Consider the following 17,129-nt stretch of genomic DNA (forward strand, 5'->3'; position numbering starts at 1 on the left):
AGAGCACTACAGGGTGGACGTGGACATATTACAAGAGCTCAGTGAACTCTGCCACCCTGACCTCAGGGTGAGAGCTAACAGCGGGAAATCAATCCCAGTGAAAACTAATGCATGTGTAGCTCTTAGGATACTAGCTACAGGTACCTTTCAAAGACCAACTGGGGACATGATGGGTATGTCACAGGCATCTGCATCCAAGATTCTCCACCAATTTCTACATGCTATGCTCTCACATGCCAGTGAGCACATATAATTTCCCCTTGCCCCTGAGGTGAGGGCTAGCAATATACGACACTTCTACCATGTAGCACACTACCCTGAAGTACTGGGTACCATAGATTGCACTCATGTACACATTAAAGCACCAACTGGTGAGCAGGGTAGAATCTATGTTAATTGCAAGGATGCCACTTCATTAACTGCCAAGTCATGTGCAATGCCCAGGGGATTATCATGAATGTGTGTGCTGGCAACCCTGGCAGTTATCACAACTCCCATATCTGGCACACATCACAGCTGTACCAGATGTTTGTTAGGGTGGACTCCCACAGGGCCATTTACTGGTTGATGCTGCATATGCCCTGGAACCATGGATGATGACACCCATCAGAAATGTACACAAAATAATGGAAGAATGCTATAATGAGGCACATGCACAAACTGGGAACATCATAGAGCATGTGTTTGGGCTTCTGAATTCACAGTTCCGGTGCCTTGATATATCTGATGGAGCCCAGCCAAATACTTCAGCCATATGTGTACAGATATTCACAGTATGTGCTATGCTACACAATCTGATCCTGCTGAAACAGCTGCAGTAGGATCAGCAAAGGAAAGGGATACACAGCCCCCCACCAGTGCCTAGGGTGCCACTGCCATAGTCACAGGAGGACTCAAAGAAGGAATACCCTGCTGATGTCCTCGTAGGCAGATGTAGGCATGCTCAGTATGCCCTGGCTTTGGCTAAGAGAAAATGCATAGCACATTCACTAACAACCTAGGGAACTAGGGACTAATATCTTACTCTTACTCACCTACAGATATTAAAATTGATGCCAGCCAAATCACACATCCTGTACCTATCCAAGTATTGGCTTTGCATTGCTCACATCAGACAGTCAGCCCTGAACTACAGTTGTGTCAGCTTCTGCACTTGTAACGTAAGTTCATACCTACACAGTAGTATAGTGGATTGTTGTGTTATGTAATTCTAGCTATGGACCAGGTACATTATGCAAGCAATTATACTGGGCTATTTGAACAGAAATTACATCCACATGGGACTACAGACACCCATTCCACTAACAGTCACCATTTATTCAGTAGGTCTCATTCACAGAATATTTATGCAGTCCTACTGGAACAGATTACTGGTACTTCATTCAAGGGACATGTCAGACAGAGAAGTTAAATGATAGTCAGACTAGTGTGTGTCCTAGCAGAGCATGGGCTTTTGTTCCACCACCCCTCAAAATAGCAGTGTCCCCCTGTAACTGCCATAACAATAAATCATCTATGCTGTATTTGCTAGTTTATGCTGACGAGGGAGTGTTTCTAGTTTAGGGGGGCTCCCTCCCTCCTACCCTTAGACAGCAATGTTTTCCTATGATTGTAACACCTGTTACTGGCAGTTGCCCACCAGGCAGATTTGCTTTGCCATGAGGAGCTTGCTCTGTTCATGTCAGATACAGCAGAGTCAATGCAATCATACAGGTGTTGTTATAAAGCATTGGTGTAGAGCTTTGCATAGTGGCCAGTTACATCTGAGGGATGAGATGCAGTGAAGCTATTTATACCATCCCATAGGAGATTATAATCTGGATTGGTAAATGTCTTTAATGTAGTTGCTGCAATTGGGGGGTGTCAGGTGTGATACCTACTTCGAATGAGACTGATTTGTGGTCAGATCTCACCAGGGAGGACCTCACAGTCGGGGTGCTACAGTGGTCACCCATATTTGTTAGCACCCAATCCAGTATGTTAGCTTCCCTTGTGGGAGGTGTCACCCAGCTGGTCCAAGGGACTGGACATAATGAAGCTGAGGAACCTTTGGGCAAGTGAGTTTGAGCATCAGTAATTTACCTAGTCAGTGGGTAGTAAAAGTCACCCCAAATCATTGTGTCCAGATGCATCTTGATAGACTCATGTAGATCAAAATAAGCAGAGTGGGTGTCCTGATTCTCAGAGGGCCACCTGTAGCTGGCAATGACATGAATAGGTGCCCCACAAACAGTCAATAGCACCTGAAGTGCATCCATGGTATCATACTGTGTAACCAATGTGGGCGTGTATGTATCCTTAATGAATATTTATACAACACCACCATTAGTTTGCACACCTTCAGTTTGAGGTCTGCATGTGTGGAAGGAGGTGTAGCCTGGTATGATTGTGGTGCTCTCCACAGCCTTGAACCAGGTGTCTGTGACTGCACAAAGGTCTGCGTGTTCCAAGATGAGGACCAGTTCCAGTGAGTGCAGTTTCCTGTTGACACTCCCAGCATTTAGCAGTATAATCTTGAGATTGTTTATACATGGGATTTTTACATTTGAAATTTTGTCCTTGAGACACAACCTAAAAAGGGCACTATGGGAGTAGCAATAGCCTTGCCCAGTAGCCTGAGACACAGTGCAAGAGCTCAGTCATCTCTGACATCACACAGTCCAGAGAGGTATGTCTCAAGTCTTACACAACAACAGGAACTATGATGTAGTCATAACAGTACCTGTTGTTGACAGATCTGACTGTATGTGTGATATGCCATATTCTGGCACCTCACAGATAGCTTACTGTGACCTTTACCTTATCTAGCCTGGTAAGAAGGACATCAATATGACTCATGATGTAATCAACTATGACTAAAATGTTTGAATTTGTGTTTTGCAGTAAGGGTTTGACCAGTGAGACAGTGATGCATTAGCCATTATGTGTACTGTGTTCTGCAGAGGTAGCATTATGTGTAGCATGCTTGCATTTCTATTTGTTAGGTGTCTGGTGCTTATGTATGTTTCTAATATGGACCTCCGCATATGTAGGTATGTGTGATGTGGGTTTGGGTGGAGTAAGAGGTGAGGTGGCCATGTTGGCACCCCGCTGATTGTCATATGTACTGACAGGTGTATGATGGAGTATGGATTTAAGGTTTTTAATGTAGATATATCTCTCACATGTTGTGTTTGTGTGGAGTAGGAGTAGAGGCTTGGGAATGCTGTCCACATCTCTGCAACAATCAGAGATAATGCCATTAGCAATAGATTATTGCTTGTGTATACATCACAACAGGCCATGGTTAGCCAGTGGCCTGACAGATGCTTACATCTAGCATGTTATTAACTTTATGGTGTCATTCTAAGGTAAAACAGTACCTGACAGTGTGAGACAACATGGTAGACTGAGTATGCTGCTTTTCCAGGCCTGTGGCACTTGCTTGAGCCATACTCCTGTTATTATGCGTGGTTACAATAGCATACTTACAACTTGTTTTGGCTGAATAAAGTTGGAATTATCCTTATATCAGTGGTTGCATTCGTCTTCTGGGTGCCTTGGACTATTTCAAGTATTTTTTGGTGCCTTTGGTGTTTTGTTTTTATGTTTTTATACTTACAAATGTGACAATGTACAACTCCATCAAAGTAAGGGTCATGCTGCTACACCCTTGGAGTTCACAGCCTCAAATGCACTCTCTGTAGGCATTTTTTGCAGTGAAGATGTGCATGGCCGTGCATGCAGGGAAAACTTGTCCAACTTTGCTGTCATTACTTTAGCCTTGCAAGCCTACAATGTCTGTCAAACAACCAGACAGCAAATGTATGTTGTGCAAAATGATGTGGGAAGCATAGTTTAGTGTTCCAGGAACATAAATGTACAGTATGACGTACCTAGGACATGTGGGAGGGACAGAGTCATTGCCCAAAGGTGGCTACCCGTCTGCAGTAGGCCTCACATCCATGTCACACAGATCACCACCAGTATGCTGTTGAAGGCCAGGCTACATGAATTACTGTAAAACTGTCACCTAACATGGATCAGTGCCATTGTGGAGCTCTTGATAGAGCAACCTTGGACATCTATGTCACCTGAGACTTACCTTATATTGTGATGCAGCAGCTGTGCTCCTAATCACCATCAGATCCGTACCCTAATCAAATGCTATGAATCTCAGAACCCAGGGTATAATACATTGTCAAATGATTGGTCTGGTTGTTAATTAAGGCATCTACCTGGAAAAGGCTACAACAAGCCTGCACAGCCTTGCATCATGTGTGACAAGTGTTCGAATCAACAAAAAGGCTGTGGCCCACTTCTTATCTTGAGCTTGGTGCTAACATCTTCTGGCGAGAGACAAAGAATAGGAGCTTTGTATCGCACCACAGTGAGGCTGTGTTGAGACCAGCAGTTGTAGTAGTAGTAGTAGTATCCAGGCAGCAGTAGTTCAGGAGACTCCCCTCTTTAGCATTCTTCATAAGATAATTGTTCTTTTCCAGTATGCACTGCTTGATTAGTGTGTAACTTCAGCATAACTGCCTAAATACACAATCCTTAACTTTACAGGGTGTAAGTATTACTTTCTCATCAATTGCTTGGCAGTGTTTTGTACAGAATCAGACACATTGGGTGGCATTTTTTCCTGGAAACCATGATGGCATTAACTCCAATATCAAGTTGCACATAGGACAACTAGCATGCACTGTCAAACATTGTCCCCATAGTTGCAGAACAGATACTTGTGACATTGAGTGATATTCTCAATACAACTGTTTAATCAGTAATAAAGAATATATTGCCATGGATATGAGGATTCCCACTGTGACCTTTTCCACCCTGGTGGATATGGGCATCCTGAGGCAATGTAGAAATCTCCCCATGTTTACTGACAACCACTTCATTATTAAACAAACTAATATGGTTTGTGATAGATGTACATACACAATGTCACTAGAGGCAAATCTTTCACATGAAAGTATTCCTAATGTCAATAAGGTTGTCAGTGGTACACACGCTGCACCCATCACACAAACTCCAAAGCAGACTTGAGCTGAGACACTGACATGTAACCTACATAAATCACAAACACCTCGAAGAGAAAGTCCAGATAACAAACACCCTCGGCAGCCCCATATGCACTCTGTGAAAACAACACACATATCAACACATAGAGTAACATGTCATGCAGGACCAACCTATAAGCCCATAAGTCAAGCCGGCATACAATACAACATTCTAGTCATCACAGACTTCATGCAAATGAGGAGCTGTCATTGAATCCCACACTGACACAAATGTTCACCAGGAGGGGCTGACACAGACATACAGTTGTCGTCAGAGCCATGGGCTAACACTAAATACCAAGAAATGCACAATACTATCCTTTAGGAAGTTATCCACCCCTGGTAACTATTGAATTGCCAGCACACCTCAGACAATTGACTGAGTAGTCAGTGACTTATGGACACAGATAGTGATCTACGCTATGCCTGTCATGTGTCTGTAATATTGTGGACATCATTCTATGTTGCGCAACCTATAAACAAGGTTATGGCATGTAAATCCAAGGAAGCCATTGTTCCACTGTAATCAGTATTCAACAGACCTATCATTGGTGCAATACCACCTTTGGTATGTAACTAACCAGGTATATCCAACTGTAACATCCACAGAGGTTCCTCAGTAAAGCACTACATGGTGTACGTAACATGTCCTATGCAGACCATATAAAGGCCCTATCCATGTAGTCTGTCTCCTACATGCTTTGGAGGGGAAGTGTATGCCTGCCATACAGGACAGTGTCAGACCCCACTATGGACCTCTTGCATATCCGCGAAACAAGTAGTACCAGAATTACCTGTTCAATAGACCTACACCTTGACTGTGGTATATATAGGACATGCTGGAGAGACAGGTATGTAATGCAGAGACTACACCTTATATGGAACAGGCTCTGCATCCATGTGAAGCACAGTTCCACCCTAATGCAAATCAAATGCAAAATACACAATTGGATGGAGAACATGACGATCATACCTGCTTGTGGACCAAAGTCTACAATGGACACAGGGGAAACTGTGGATGGTTCAACCCCCGTGCCCTGGCTTGTAGATGTTTCAGTTCCCAAAACCCTGCTTACACTTATCAATAATATCAGACCTTGACAGTGTTTAGGGATGCATGGCTAGGCTTAAAGAAGCCCTTGTGTTTATTAGCCTATTAAACACATATGAACCCCAGAACCTAGACCGTGTTACCTTTCTGATGACATTTGTCTTCTGCTCTGACATTCAATTCTGTGCTCTGGTGTTGATGGGTTGATGGTAGATGTGTACCCATAGGTGTGTCCTATGCAATCCTTAAAGTAAAACATAAACATTTCCTTGTAACATCTGTCATTGGGTGACTACACAGCCATTATAACAGCATCCATTGTAATGTACACACAATATTATGGTATAGTCATAAATGTCAATGTACAAATTCTGAAAATGAACAGTACAAGTAGCATGTCAAAAGCAACATTGGATGAAACAACTTCATATTAATGTAGATACTTGCCATCTGCATCAGACACATAACTTTAGTTCCCTGCATCCATGAGAGAGATGAGAGGGATGTGGCACAGGTATCATCACTTGCACAGGGTGTTGTGTGGGGGTGCAGGAGGACTATGCTGAGCTAATAGATTGACAAGTTTGTGAGTCAGGAAGGGAAGCCAGCAGAATGGACCATGGATATGTGGTATGTGCATGTCTGTAGATGACCTGAATGTGACAGTGATGTGTGAGTGGCTGTGTGTATACAGCCAAGCTCAGTGCTAGCCCTACATGTCTGTATGTTGGGCAGCTGTGAGCCATGCATGGTAGAGCTAACAGTTCATCTCTGCCCCTGAACATGTGAACTGACTCTGCCAGGAGTTGCACTGGTACCTCCATGTCCAAGTTTAGATGCTGTGCTACTACCTGAGGTTGACTGCTGTCTGCTGGGAATGTGTCCTTGAAGAGACCCCCCCCCCAGGATTACGAGCCCATGGCCTGCCACATTTTGGTGTGGACAGCACACTCCCCTCTGGAGCGCTGGATGTAGTGCCACTACAGCAGCATGATTGTGCATGGCCATGTTGACTCTCAGTAGATGTAGTTGCTGACCTACGTCAATCAGTCCGACACTCAACTCCAGTCAGACATTCCATCACAGACAATGTGCATTCCAAGACAGATAGTGTGCAATCTGTCTCAGACCAACGTCTTTCCACTACATCAGTGAACTGATCCAGGCTATCAGCAATATAGTGGAGACAGAGACAGATGTCAGACTGTGCTGCATCCATAACCCTGAGCATTTGTCTGGGGTTCCTTTCTGAATGTGCCTTTGCCTCCATGATGGCCCTAAACATATGCCAAGTGAAATGAGATGAGACATCTGCAACAGGTGGTGGAGGGACAGTAGGCCTTCTACTAGCACCCCTATCAATCCACCTGTGTAGAACCTTACCAACTATCTGGTTGTGGTCAGTGTCAACAGTCACTGCAGCCATAGTAGCCACACTTCCCTGTTCAATGTTCCCGCCCTCCGACTTTCCAATATCTGTAGCCACAGGGGACTGGGTTTGCGTAGGCATACTGGCTGTGTATGGTGATAATGAGAGTGGATGATGGATGTCAACTTCTGTGTCAGATTCAGCCCCTGCATCCCCCAGCTGTGCCTCACATTGGCCACCATCATCATCAATGCCTGACATCAGTTTGTGAAGGGACAAAGACCAACCTCCCTGGTCACCTGTGATAAAAAGGGAAAACCATTACATTAATACCTACACTACTACACTTTAGAGTGTAATGTATGTTAAGTTGTAGACACTGCTGTCACTATTACACACTTGTGTAACCCAAAACCTCATATAGTAGGACATGAGGACATTATTTTCTAACCCAAATCTGTAATTATTTGGAAATAAAAGTTCTTTAAACAAGTATCTCATGAGCAAAATATAAATGATGTACACTGCTGACATTCTGCAAAACTCAGCACAGTTGACAGTTATGGCAATCAGTAATGTCCTGACAATACTGTCATATAAATCACTATGGTTACACCTACAAGGCATATGTATGAGTCTAAGCTGTGTACAGACAGAAAATATTGGTACAGTTGGCAATCATGCAGATAGTACATCAATCCAGCCAGCAGGCCTGTGATGACACTTGAACGAATACAGTAAACTAAATCTACAACTCTGACAAAACAGTTTTGTGCTTACCAGCACCAGGAGCACAGCCTCTTCCTATTCCTGACAGTCCTGAAAAAATGTGAGGGAGAGGTAATGTACATAGCAGCACATGTGACAGTATAACAGGGCTAATACTTCAAAATATCTCACATTTACATTAACTGCTATGTTAACAGGTATGTGGGTCACAAAATGTGCATGAGCTTAAAACTGCAGCTAACCTCCCCCCAAAACACCTGACAACCACCTAAATCTATGATACCCTGATACACTGAATGCTATAGTATTCCAATCCTGATCCAACTAAGCATACCTGTATGCTCCTCTTGATTGGAAATGGTGGCACCTACAGCCACAATATATTGTGTGATGGATGCCTGGAAGCTGTCCAGTGTTGCAAGGTTCACCAGGAATTCATCAGTGGCTGACAGAGTTTGTTCTGCTGCAGGCCCAACACCAGTGACCTAATGTTTCCTGGCCATGTCTGCTGCACTTCTGTGTGCCAAGTTGATCATGTCAGTGGCATGGTGTCGCACCTGCTCATATGTGCGATTCTAGTGACCCACAGCAATAATGCTGTGTACTAGTTCATCCCAAAAGGTTGTACACTCTTGCTTATTTGCCCTCCCTATGGACAGCAGAACTTGGTAGTGTTGTCTCAAGGCCTCAATAATGAGGTCGTTTTCTGCCTCAGTGAAAGGTACACAGCATCTGGCATGCATGATATCGCTTGAAATACAAATAAATGCAAACACATGTCAGGATCACATATGTAGGAGTACAATATGTAGATATACAGCAATAAAGGAAGCCTATTAGTATTCCCTGCTTGATTACACATTTCACAATCAACAGTGTGGCAAACATACAAAGGTTGTGGAAGCAAGCAGGATAGTAGCAATAGTGACCCACTGCTTTTTGTGACATGACAGATACTCATGTATGATCACACAACAAACATAGGAGTCCATTTAGTGTGCCCCATAGCAGGGGAAACCTCCACCCATAACATATGAATAAACAACAGTGCCAACCAAATAGCAGAGTACTACAACAACTGCTAACACAGGAAGTATCCAGGAGACCTGTGTACCTAGTCACTACAGAGCATTATACCCTTGCTGTACTCTGCATTCTCTATAGGTGTAACATAGCTGGAGATCACTGGCATGTCATCAATACATTTCTAAGAAAGGTTTACTGATGTAATCCCCATGCCCCTAAGTATATTCAAACATCATGTTGAAAACAAAATGGTTACATACCTGTGGAGTGCAAAACTCTTCTGTTGAAAGATACATCTGTATTAGTACTGTGTGAATGAATTAACCATATAAACTAACTCTCATACACAATGGTTCCCCTAGCTAGGTGTTTGCCTTTTTAAGATGGTTCTCATTAGTAGGTGATTGCCTCTGAGCCAGCCTGTGATTCATGTGGTTCAGGAATGCTACATGCAGCATACACAGCTGATTCCATCCCCTTTCTCACATTTTGGGTTGGAAATTACTGGGGCATGCATTATGTCAGCACAGAGAGAATGTTTGTAGCAGCTACTTGTTACATACAGATGCGTGTGCTACTGGCTGAAGCTGCTGCTGCAGGCAATAGGCACAGACAGGGAGGCTGAAGAATGTGCAGGACAACAACACTTAAGAGTAACTGTGTGACCTGTGGCAGCCTTGGCGTACAACCAGAGAATGATTGAGGGGAACCCATCCCACTGGAAAGTAGGGTATGTGTTTAAGGTAAGTATGTTAGCCAAAGGTATCATTAACAGAGTAAAGGGAAACATGTTTGTTGTATCCTTGAACAAGGTAGGGTGTGTATTAACCATTATGTCAGCCAGTTGGATAACTGTCAAGTCATGTTAATATTGTACATTCTTGGTATTCTATTTGTTTATTCTTTGTCGAGGCAATCTCCTCACCCATAGGTACAAGCTTTATTAATGTATCATATCTTATAATGTGTAACTTGTGTGACTGAACATTCCTTACTGATTATATGTACTAGCATTGCTTATTCTATTTTTTTCTGTCTCCCATTACTATTTTTATCACTTTTTTTCCTCTCCATGCAATTTTTCATTACTGTTTTACTATGCAATCTTGCGTTTTAATTCTATGTTTACACTGTTTATTTTATGAAACTTGTTGAAACTGTTTCACTGTTTACCATGTAACCTGTTTTTAATACTATTCTTTACATTGCTTATTATATGTAACTTGGGGCTTCCACCCACGGGCCTCCTCTAAAAACGGGCCTTTTTTGGGTCAGTCGGACACACCTGGTAAACAAATGTAAAATAAATAAATAAATAAATAAATAAATAAATGTGTTCTGTCATGGTAGTCATCAGGAACGTGTGTGCTGACAACTGTTGCTTCTAGCATGACCTCCATATATGTATGTTACTTGTGCTGCTGTGGTTGTAATATCACTAGCAAATCTTTGTGGGCTGCACTCTGATATGCCTAGGCCTCATTTGAATTACATATTTCAAGATCCTCTTGGAATTCATATTGATGTATGACCTGACATTCTATGCACATTCTAGTGTTGTAATAGGAATAGTTTAAATGTGGTCCTATCTGTAGGCCTTTGACTGCCATTATTTAGAAGCAGGCATTCAAACTGTATTGCTTTGGGTGGATAAATAAGTGATGAGACAGTCATACTATCAGAATTTACACTGGTGATGTACACATACATGTATTTTAAATGCTAGACATGGCTGTATTTTAACACAGGACCATGTGGACCAAATATTAATGTTTTCACAGCATTTAACAGATTGAGCTACTGAGTCACTGTTATAGCAGGTACAGTTTTACATGTTGTAGATATAATTGCACACTTGCCTGCTGTTACATACCTTACTAACATCTATTATTATATGTATGGCTTTATAGTGATGTATTTCTCTACCGGAGACCCAGTTAAACTCCTATTTTTCCATTACTCATGTAGCAGGTGTATTTTTACATGATGTAGATATAATTGCACAGTTACCTGATATTGGATATCTCATTTATATCTATTTTTATGTGTATGGCTTTATAGTGATGTATTTCTCTACCACAGTCCCAGTTACACTCCTAGTTTTTCATTAATCTTATAGCTGATTTGCATGATGCAGCGCAATGCACAGCATGGCTTAAACACGCTTAATGATGAGAAAATGATAAGTATTATATTTTGCTTAAAATGCCTCTGTTAGTCAGCTAGCTGTGTGGCTTGGTGGGTTGATCCACTGTTCTACAGGTGCAACGGTCCTGAGTTTGAAATAGGGCACAGGTGTAATTTGTGGACATGATTACTATTTTTTTCAGATACATTTATCAGTATATTGCCATTTAGCTTAGCTTAGCTATGCTGTAGTCAAGAACCATAGCTATTCATTTCTTGTATGGCAACAACTGTGTACTTTAACAGATTTTTTAGCTGAATTTGGACTGTCATCCCCAGAGAGAGGGGCAAAGACAATATAAGTATGTTGTCAAGCCAGTTGGAACAAATTAAGTGTGTCAAATGGACACAAGTGCAAAATGGAGAGCTATGTATGGGAATATATATATATATATATATATATATATATATATATATATATATATATATATATATATATATATATATATATATATATATATAGGGACAGATCCCCATTTTTTTTAAGGTGAGGGTGGAATGTTGGGGAAAGGACATAGGTATGTGTGGAGGAGGTAAGTTGAGAAGGTGAGGAAGCTTTTGCAGACATACAAGACAGCAGACAGGGTTGGTATGTGACACAAGAGGGGGCGAACACCTTGGTTGGGGAGGGTGTTGTGGAATTTCAGTCCCATGGATGTCAGACACGGTAGCAGTGTGACTCAAGTCCTCACTCATGGGACTGTCAGCACTGAGCCTTCACTGTTCTTGTGGAAGCAGTGGTCAATGCCAATGCCTGGGGCTAGACTGCCCCACCAGGATTGACAGCATGCTCTCCATCCGGCGTAGGCATGCATCAACAGTTTGGTGCAGCAAACCATGTACCATGCCTGACAGTTCATTGCAGGTGACAAAAGCACCCCCTCTACCTCCACTCCCAGAGGGGGGACCACCCCCAGCCTTTGGGGTGGAACTACCTGATGGACCAGGTAGTACAGGGGCAGCAGAGGAGGCGCCACCAGGCTGTGGCCCAGACATGCTTGGCCCCAGTGTTTCAGCTGGCAGAGTCAAGGTAGGTGGATCACTGGGAACCAGCCTTCCTTGTTGCACTGTGGTAAATTAAATATAAACATAAGGAAAAATAAACATAACCAAACAAATGTAATTAATAACATAAGAGAAAACAATAATGAGTAATGGAAAGAAACTGAAAATAATATAATGAGAAACACAACAATAAATAACAAATGAATGTTTTTTTAACAACAAAGCAATATTACATTATACATAAGGCCAACATAAGCAGTAATTATAAATAATATGATAAAATCAAATTATAATAATAAATATAATTAATAAATAAAAAAGAGAAGGAGTGGGGTGAGAGAGAAAAAAACATTAGTAACTTCACAGGTAATATAACTACACAGACTACTACTACATACTTCTACATATGTCAGATTTCACTTGTGAGAACACTGGCTGCTTATATTGTATAGATGATGTTGCATGTACATAGTTCTCAACCTGTTAGCATAGGATATTATGGGTCAAGCCATACAAAATGGTGGTACAAAGGCACATCAACAGGGAACATTTTTACATAGTGTGATCATACATTAGTAGAAAGGTGTTCTGATAACAGATTTGCCATTAAATCACATTCCAAGTAATGTCATATATCTGCAAATCAAAAGACCAGACATATGGGGCAGTAGTCATTACATTCTTCCAAAACCAGGACAGTTGAGAGGTATGTTTGTGTACACTAATTACAATAGACAGCTGGACATTTCTAAGTTAGCTCCCACTGGATTAGAACCCACAAGCACTGACTGCAGGAAGACTGAACATTTTATTTTAAACAATAAATTTTCAGACCACCTTTAAAACTTTTATTGAGTCATGTTGTGTGACATTGTGCATTTACATACATGCATAGCTGTATCTGGTGTTGGATTAGAACCAACAAGGAAAGACTACAGGAATATTGAGCACATTATTTGAAAAAAGTAATTATCAAAGCATCATCTCCTTTTACACTTTATTGGTTAATGTCACTTCAAATGTGCATTCATGCACATGGATAGCTATCTAAGACGTCTGCTAACTTACCCGTATACCATGTTCATGTACTGTTTACAATCTACAGCATATTTCAGACAAAATGAGTGCACTGCATTTATTTCTGACATATGTTGGCACATTTATTACTTCACCTTTATCGGATAACTGGTGTTGAATTAGAACACACAAGCAGTGACTACAGAAATACTGTACATTTTATTTAAAAACCTTAAATTATCAGAGCAACATCTCCTTTTACTCTTTATTGACATATCTGTTTCAAATTATGATTTACACACATGCATAGCTGTTTATGAGATGCATTACCTTACACATTTACCCAATTCATTTATTAACTGCAACCTATAGCATATTTCAGACAAAATGAGAGCACAAACTTGTCCTTTAATCTGGGTACTGCACTGCAGTTATGTATGACATATGTTGGCACATTTTTTAGTACTTCACATTTATCATTTGTCTGGTATTGGATTAGACCCCACAAGCAGTGACTACATGAATATTGAATACTTTATTTGAAAACATTAATCATCAAAGCAACATCTCCTTTTGAACTTTATTGATTAACATTGCTTCAAATCTGGCATTTACACACATGGATAGCTGTCTAGGACATCTGTTAATTTACCCATATACCCTGTTCATTTACTGAGTGCAACCTACAGCATATTTTAGACAGTGAGCAGACCAGAACAGTGACTCTTAATTTGGGTAGACCACAACATTAACTGATGGTTGGAAGCTATGCTACACAGTACTGCATGCTTACTTGCTTTAACTTGCTTTATCATTTCAGATATGGACTGACACATTAATAAAGATGTAAGATGGTATTTCATACCTGCTGTTAAGACAGCAAAATCTGTGATTTACTTTATTGTATTATTATTAAGTTATACATTAAGTTATTACTTTGATGATTTTCTTACTTACCACACACTTGCCTCATCCTGGCTAAATGCCCTGCATGGGACTGTACATTGTGAGCCCTCTCTTCTGCAGCTGTGGTATGAGAAGCAAACCATTATGCACACCAGTTTTGTACAGATTCAGCTTCTATATTTATAAATTACTGGAAAACATGTTTACATATCTGTGGGTGCACCCATCCCTAGCCTCTTGGACCCAGGTGCCCAACGTTTCCCTCTTTCTATGTTTCAGGTCATTATAGTGGTAATGACACTGCACTGCTCACCAGGACAGGCAATACCAGTTGTACTGGTAAGGTCCCTAGCCAAATTATCCCAGGTCTCAGACTTACACTCTGAGCCCTGGTAATTACCCTGCAGCAACCAGGGTTCATAGTGTCATACAAGGAGTCCAATGAATCCCTAGACTCCTGCACACCTAACTTTTGTGCCCTAAATGCACTCCCTCATCAACTCCAGCAGCCATACCCACAGTCAAGGTCAGGCTCCAAGGAATGACGTGAAATTCCTGCCTACTGGCCTTTATATAAGCTGCATTCCTGCCCTTGCATGCCATACTGTACCTTTCAAAAACACACCATGTCGCTTAGTATCGTGAAAACTCACACAATCTTTGTTTAAGAGAAGCTTAGCAGTGTGCAAACTGGAAAAGACCATTGACCATGTTTAAGCCCTGCTTAACATCATGCAGATTTTCTAAATGTAACAATTATTTAAAGTCAGCCAATGTTTCAGTTACCTGACACAGTTTCACAGCATTATATGTAAAAAGCATTACTAGCCAGGACTCAAACTTGAGACCTACTACACTATAGACCATGATTTAACCTATCTAGCCACTGGGATAGTGAAGGAAACAGGAATATCTTCAAATATACTGTGAAGGTGTCTGTAAGCATGGTACAGCTTCACTGTGTGGGTTTGCATGTTGCTTAGCACAACAGACCTACAACAATTGAATACATCTGGTTTCTATTTTTAGCTGTTTAGCAGATGTCTACTGCTTAAGTATGCCTCACTACACCTTGCTAAGCAACACACCACATCAGGCAAACAAGCCCAAAAAGAAAAAAAAAATAATATTGAATGCATCTGGTTTCTATTTTTAGATGTCTAGCAGATGTCTAATGCTTAAGTACGCCATACTACACCTAGCTAAGCAACATGCCGCATTGCGCAAGCAAGCACAAAAAAGAAAAAAAATATGAATAAAAAAATTATTTATTAACATTGAATGCATCTGGTTTCTATCTTTAGATGTCTGGCGGATAACTAATGTATATGTGTGCAAAGCTAAGCATAGCTAAGCAACACTCCACACTGTGCAAACAAGCACATAAATGTAAAAAAAAAAAAAAATGCAATTTAATGAAATAAAATCTTTTGTACACCTTTCAGCCAGAGTGGATGGGCTGAAAGGCATGTGGCTGCACCGTCAGTCTTACACGGATTCAGTAACCATGTTGCTGTGACTTCCCTTAGGCATGCACCATAATTAATATGTATAGCGCAGTGCCGAGGGGGAGTAGCTGTGTACACAGTTACATTCCGTGTAGGTGCTACACAAGCTTACATGGACTTTATTGAATCCTGGGGAATGTGCAATATAACCTATAGCAGAAGCAGTACAAAAACTAAACAGAAGACTTGGAAATGTCCAGTTAATATTTTAGTATTCTTTGAACATTGCCTGACTAGTGGGTATACACTCTCACCAACTAGGCTTCCACACATATGCTTCAAAACTTAAATCCTGCAGATTTAAACTCCATGAAGATCCTTGCACTCTTTCCTTTCTACTCATAAACTTGCACATCATGTCTCCATTTTTTCCACTGTGAAAGTGACAAAGTATGCATACAGTATTTGCTCACCAGCATTCTCCATTCCTAACAATTCATTTGCCAAAACAATTAACTCACTATTCTCTTCTTCCTCCAGGAAAAGAAAACATCAAAACTTGTATAATTGCATTTTATACCTTAACTTACATAAATTGCCACCTTTTCCCTTGAGCTATACACTCTTGATTTTATAAATGATTTATATCTTAATGGGCCAGATTCCAAAACAATTTGCACTCAGGAAATAACACTGCAATAAACTTGTGACACTCATTAGAGGGGATTTAGAAATTAGCCTTAGATGCTTCTTTATGTGATATATCTAATAAAGCAGATCACTAACACTCATGGACTAATATTCCATAACTCTTAACCATTTTACCTTTGCCTCATGTCATTATCCTTCATTTACTGATCCTGTCACCCATGAATCAATTTCCTCCTCCTGTGCAATTCTCCTAATCTCATTTATTAAGCAATTCTTGGCCTTCCCCTTCCCTATGGGGACTCTAGGAACCTGAAGAATACAAATTGTCACTTATTGGTGCATCATTACTTATACATTTAATTTCTTTGTATACTTTTTATAGGTATAATGCCTCTAGCTCCAAATAATTCAAGTAAGAGAGATTTTTAGATTACACTCTCTCTGGACAGGAGTGATGTGTTCCAACTGCAGCATCTTTGTCTCTAAAAGCATGTGCTATAAATCCAGTTGTAACTCTGTCTTCCAAGTTTTGCAAGCTTTATTGTGTGTAGAGTTCAGTACAACCTCAGACTCCATATGTCTTCCTCACAGGTATTAAAATTACCTGTACAGCAAGGCTGGTTTGCAGCTGACAAATGCAATTCATTTTGGCTGATACTTTAATTGGCTCTTGCTGCTGTATCAAATTCCCATAG

This window comes from Protopterus annectens, chromosome 13.part0 (genome assembly GCF_019279795.1).
Source record: "Protopterus annectens isolate FY-2018-M chromosome 13.part0, PAN1.0, whole genome shotgun sequence".
NCBI classification, from domain to species: Eukaryota; Metazoa; Chordata; order Ceratodontiformes; family Protopteridae; genus Protopterus; species Protopterus annectens.